We start from the raw sequence: 6,458 nt of genomic DNA on the forward strand, positions 1-6,458 counted from the left end.
TATAAGCACATATTGATGTTAGTGTGGCATTTGAGTTTCCCCATGTCATGAGAATAAGTATAAACGAAGAATAAGTGCAAACAGCTTTATCTTACACACAAAGGCTTTGATGGACAGTTCTGTTCTTTTTTTTAAATTTTAAGCATAGTATTTGTTTAGGTGATCTTATAAAGATGTAGTGATTGCATCATTTCCTTCCTGCACCTTTTTTAAGAATAATGTGAAATTGCATAGATTACATAAAATTGTGGAAGTCAACATACCATACAATAACTTCTTAGAAAACACTTTAGAAAGGAACTAATAAATGCAAAAATAAAATTCTTTTTGTCATGAGAAATTTTATAGAAATGTAAGTGAAACTTACATTCGAATCTATTCAAATTGTTTTCTACTGCAAGTGATCCAGGAGCCACAGGGATATACGGGCTTTATTCAAGAAAGCTGGTTAGCAGAAGCCCTGAGCAAACCTTAGGGGATCTATGTCAATCCAGAAGACAAGTGCAATATTACTGGGGGTGGGGGGAGTGTTCAAACATGGTCAGCATAACTCAGGTAAAAATACAAAAACCAAAACTTATCAAGATGGGCTGCTTCTGGTGTGGTAGCATCACCAATCCATTAAGTCTTTAGGCCTAAAAAAAAAAAAATGTTTACGACGAATATGTGCGAACACATTGTATATATATTTGAAATAAAGTAAATTTTAAAGGAAAAAAAGTTCAAAGATAAGAGGAAAAAGGTTTCCATGTAGGTATTTGTTTATGCCAACTGGGAATCACACAGTCCCCTCCTTTTCTCTTCAGCTCCAGTAGATAGAATTTGTTTTTTCTTTTTCCAAATCCATTTTGAGCTTCGACTAACATTAATAAAATGAAACCCATTCGTGCCCAATCTCTGTGACCCTGGAGCGGAAGCAAAACCAAACTCTTTAGAAAGCGATGGAAATGTGGCCATCCACTCTGAAATCTCCACTCGTGGCTGGTCGCCTCCGTGGGGAGTCAGCGCACACACCAGCATTCTCAGCATCGAGAAGCTGGTCACTAGGACCTACAGAAAAATTAAAATTTCACAACTGACGCGATCAAGGCCCTGAATAAAACCCGACCCCAAAGCGGTGCGACGCTGGCACCCATCCCACACTTCACAAGGCGGAGGCGTCGGACCTGGCACGCTGAGTTTTCAGGGACAGGGTCGGGAAGGGGCAGCAGAGACCAAGTGGAGAGTGAGGACGCAAAGCGAGAGGGCGGAGGGAAAGGCTAGGAAGGGCGGGAGCGGAGGGAGCAGCGGAGCGGCTCGGGGAGAGGATTTAGCCTGGACCGGTGGAAACGGGTCGGAGGAGCCTGAGGTCCCCGAGCCCGGCCGAGGCGGGGAAGGTGACAGATTGGAGTGGGAGAAGGATGGAGAGAGAGCCGAGCTCTGCTCCCAGCAGAGAAAGGGAAGACTGAGAGAGAAACCGCAGCGGGGCCTGGGAGCGGCCCCGGTTCCTCAACCATCGCCAACGCCTGCAAAACCCTCAGCAGGGCGCGGGGTCCCGCCGCGGCTGCACCCACCTGCAGCGGCCTCCCGAAGCCCGCCCCGCGATCCGCGCCGCGCCGTCCGAGCCGGTTGCTAGGACGCCAGTAAACACCCCGCGTCGGCGCCGCAGCGCTCAGCGTCGCCGCTCCGCGGAGGGTACGGCCTCGGCGACCTCCTGGAGCGCCGCTGCAGTCTTCAAATGCCGCGCTTCCCCGCCCGGACCGCAGCGGTGTCTGTCACTCAGGTCCTCCCAGCCCCAGCTCCACCGCGTCCCAAGTTTCCCGCTGAACCCGCTGCTCCGAATTCCGGCGACGCTCTGCGCTGGGTTCCACCAGCATCGGTCGGCAACCTGCTGCTGCTGCCTGCCACTCTAGTCCCCTCCCTGGAAACTGTTCGATTCAACTTTCTTCCTCCAGGACTGGAGTATTCATCCCGACTCATTCTGGGCAGTGGGACCTGTCGTATCTTTAAAGTAAACTGGGGGACAGTTGAGGGGCTTTTAGCAGCCACATAAAATGAAACAGAAAGCAAAAAGTAGAAAAAAAAAGTCCTTAGAAACATGGTTTCTGTGATTCTCCAAAGGCTTCCAGATAAGTGTATTTTGTGTACCTTATAGCTCCAGAACTCTCGAAAATAGCATAGGGATTATATTTCTCTTTCCAAACATTCTAATATCACTAGAAAAGCAGAAACTGCTCCTCAAAGAACTTGAATGAAAAGAAAACCTTTCCGTCATCTTTTATTAAAGCTTTTTAATGTATTTTACCTTTGTCCATCAAGATAGTCTTGATCTCACCAGGAGACACATTACTATCAAGAAGCCCAACTCTGAAAAAAAACTCTGGGGACTGAGGGAGTGGCAAAAAGAAAATATTCGAAGTAAAACAATAAATAAATAAAACAGCATGAGCAGTATACTACTTTAGGGGGCAGAGTGTTTAGTAACCAAGGTCTGGATAGAGTACACTTAATTGAAGGTCAAAGAGTGTTTTGAAACTAAACCTGATTCTTTCCCAAAGTCAAAGAGGCTTTGGAATGATGTTAGGGTAGTGTATGTCAGAATGTTATACTGCCGCAGTTCAAGAATGGAACCTTTCTGTAGACACTTAGGAATATGAGATAGAGATATCTGGCCTTTGTTTTATTTTGTTTGTATTCTTCTCTTTTTGAAGCAATAAAAGTTGTTAGGAGTGGAATCCTTTTGCCTAAAGGAACCATATGCAGTAGAGAAGTGTAGTAACCTGTCTGAAAGGGATTAGTGCCCTTAGGTATATAAGGGAGCCCTTTAAAAAGATAGATCAGACGCTTTGAGACAACAACAGCATCATACCTGTGCAGTGAATGCAGGCCACAATTTGGTGAATACTGTAGAGTTCACCATTCAGAAGGGTTCTGTAGCATTCCTGAAAGAAGCTAATTTAGGTACTTAATTTCACTTTTTTAAAAATCATCTATGTAATATGATGGAGCATTACTGGGCTCAACATAGAAACCAGCCAGAAATCTATAGTTCAGGGCATTTGACAATGGTTTGTAAAGCTGAAAAAGCCGGTACTATCAAGATCTGAGCATTCATGTCTTCTTGTGCCAAACTCACACCAATATCACAATGTACACTTGCTTAATCTGAAGGCAAAATTTGAAATTATTTTACCTGAGATTTTTTTCAAGTAAAAAGTAGAAAATAATATTCAAAATTGAAGAGGTCCTAGATGACTGTCCAATTTTTCCTTGCCACGCTGAAATTTCATTGGCCAACTTTCAGCTCTCAGCTTAAATGACAGCCTTTCCTGACCACCCAACATGAGGAAGAATCTTCCATGTTCCTCATGAAGGACACACCAAGACCAGTCTGTCTTGTTGCCTATCTTCTACCACCACAAAGAAAGCTCCCGAAAACACTATCTCCTGTGTTGGTAGTAGAAATGGTAGAAAAATGAATCAGATATTATTACCCTATGTTTACATATGATTACATGACCTGTGTTACTGTCTCCTCCAAACATGAAACATGGAAGGAACAATATTGATAAATCATCTAGTGAAAAATGGCTTGTTTGAACTAGGCATAAGAAAGGCAAGGCCCACATTTTCTTGGACATGGTCAGTAGAACCAATTAAAAGAATCTAAGTGCCTGTACTCCCAGCAAAGTCCCTGTACTCAACACCAAGAGTACACCCAGGAGTTTGTTGAAGCAATGGCTTTTCCCAGCACTTTCTACAGCTAGAGAGCATAGACACATGACCCATTCTGTCCAGTGGAACTTCAGAGATCTGCCAGGGTTTTCTGGGAAAGACTTCAAAGATTTTGGCCAATCTCTATGATTTTATTGCCAGTTAAATGTGCTTCCTGTGAAACATCTACTCTGGCTTGGACATATCTATCACCTCTTCTGAGATGGAGTAGAACTTCAGGCACAGATTCTGTGCAGTAGTTTTTAGGGCTATCACAACAGCAGTGAGGGAAGGTTCCCCACCGTATTTTTCTTCCAGGCTTATATAGATGGTTGTCTTCATGTTCACATGACATTTTCTTGGTGTGCCTACCTCTGTGTGCCTAATGGATTAACACTCAGTCTAGTGAACTCACTTTAACTTTGCTACTTCTGAAAGGACCCTACATCCAATGAGGTTGTTCTCTGAGGTCCTTCAGGTTAGGACTTAAACATAACAGTTTTGAGGGGGACATAATTCAACACTTACCATTCTGTGCACAGGTGAATCAACAGGTTCATTCATCCAGGTGAGAGTGGGGCCATCTAGTGAGGCCACCAACAAAAGTACTTATAGGCCACAACAAGGGCAAAAGTGGTGGGCAAGATTGGTCTGAGTGTTTAATACCCCAGTCAGAAAAGGGCTGAGAAGGATGATGCCTCCAGATGTTGCAGGGAAGTATAGTCATTTCTATTGTATAATAGTAGAATGAAGCCTCATCCAGGGCAGGATTATTTGTTAGTGGAGTTTAACAGGGGATATCAACAGGAATTCTGATGAGAAAAAATCGTATGGAATCTTATGAAGTCCTAAACATCAAGTCCACCAGATCCTACCTTCCCTTAGAGAGGACAAAGAATCAAAAACACTCAGTCTCACATGTCTCCAAATGTCCTAAGATATTTCCCAGTGATGCACTGCAGATTCAGTCCCATGGTCTGGAAGTGAAATGGCTCCTTCTTAGATTCCAACCTCTTGACACTTATTTACTCAATCAATGCTTTTGGATATCAGTATGTGCCAGGCACTCTGTTGGTAGAACTGGGTTATCCAATTTGAGTCCTGATTTAAAAAAAAAAAATCTATCACATTCTATTTAGGGTCCCTGAAACAGAAAGACCAGTGGCATAAAGCACAGCAAGCAAAGGACAGAGAGGAGAGAAGGATGGATAGGAAAGGGGATTGTTTAAGGTAGGCCCTTTAAACCATAATAAAGGTTCAATTTTTATTCTAAGAATAAATGAAAGCTATTTCAAAATTTAAATAGGAAGTGGCATGATCTGATTTGTGCTGTTAAGAAGCCCTTCTGAAATAAGCCAATCCCAAAGAAAGAAAGGCCCAGTATTTTCTCTTGATATGTAGATGCTAATTTATGATAAGGGGGAAGGGGGAAAATAGAGGTATTTTGGACTAGACAGAGAGGAGTGAAGGAAGGAGAGGGGAGGGGACAGAAGGGGAAGTATGGGAGGGATGGAATATGGGGGTGGAAATGGTACTAAAATGAATCAGATATTATTACCCTATGTTCACATATGATTACATGACCCGTGTTACTCTATATCATGTACAACCAGAAGAATGAGAAGTTGTACTCCATTTATGTATGGTTTGTCAAAATGCATTATACTATCATGTATAACTAATTAGAATGAATTTAAAAATATGTTTTAAAAAAGAAGCCATTTGGTTATACTGTGGAAGTAGACTTATAAAGTAAAAGCAAAAAGAATTAACAAGCTCCCTTGCATCAGGTTCCCCAGGATGTAGACTCTAATACTGAAAAAAAAAATGTAAGAAATTTATTGAAGAGTAAATTCAGGGGAGTAAAGACAACAAGATTTTACAGAGAAGTTGAGTTGCAGTGCAATCATCAATACCCCATGGAGAATGCTGGAACCCTACAGAGTTTCCCATATTGAGGCAAAGGGGCTAGGTTTATATATCCTCTACCATTAACTGGTCATTGCCAACCATTCACAGGATACAGGCTGTCTCCAGGAAGAAAAGAGATCTTCAGTCTTTTAATGGAGTGCTATTAGCTATTAACATTCCCCAGCAGGTGAGGAGAGGGGTACTTTACTCCCAGAGAGGTAGGATGAAGCAGGGCATCAGGATGGTCCAGTCTTGTACTATAGCCCATCCCTTGCACAGCTTGTATCCACCAGCATTGTGAAATACATCTGGGAGCAGCTCCTCCAGGATGCTGGTGGGCCTCTTTTCCTGGGGAAATTTACAAGAGAAACATATATGCCTCCTGGTTCTGCTGCTGGTCTCATGGTCACAACTGATACCAAATCCCTCCTCTCCTACCATTCCAGATTCCCCTCAACTTTCACCAGCACCATTGCTTACTTGGGTAGCTTCCCTGGTTGGTTGATCTTGGTCCTACCTAATGGAGAGTCTGATTTCCCAGTAACATACACTTTTCAAGTGGGCGCTACTCGATTTTTACCTTTACCATCAAAATTGGGCAAGAAAGTTTAATGAAATTCACAGGTGAATCGTGGATTCCAAGTATATTCTTCTTTTATTCCTCTATATGACAATAACTCTATCTCCCCCTGATGATAAGGATCAGTTTTTCCTTTGGGATCATAGGAAATGTGATCTTGCCTGTTAGTCTGTTGCATAAAGATCTTAAAGTCACAAAGTACCAGCCATGACTTGGTGGCACATTCCTCTTCTAGGAGCCAGGACTTCCAAATATGCCAAACCCAGGTTTGTGG

General features: G+C 42.9%; 1 protein-coding gene across 1 annotated transcript in view; it reads right to left on the reverse strand.

Annotated features, from left to right (window-relative positions):
* Positions 1 to 1,795, reverse strand: part of ODAD2 (outer dynein arm docking complex subunit 2) — a gene marked incomplete at its 3' end in the record, with an annotated part of 183,749 nt that extends 181,954 nt beyond the window's left edge. Inside the window, exon 1 of the mRNA XM_081298031.1 lies at positions 1,554 to 1,795. The remainder of the gene's footprint in view (positions 1 to 1,553) is intronic.
* Positions 1,796 to 6,458: the final 4,663 nt, after the last annotated feature.

The sequence above is a fragment of the Spermophilus citellus genome, assembly GCF_964194105.1.
Source record: "Spermophilus citellus genome assembly, chromosome: 6".
In the NCBI taxonomy this organism is placed as follows: domain Eukaryota; kingdom Metazoa; phylum Chordata; class Mammalia; order Rodentia; family Sciuridae; genus Spermophilus; species Spermophilus citellus.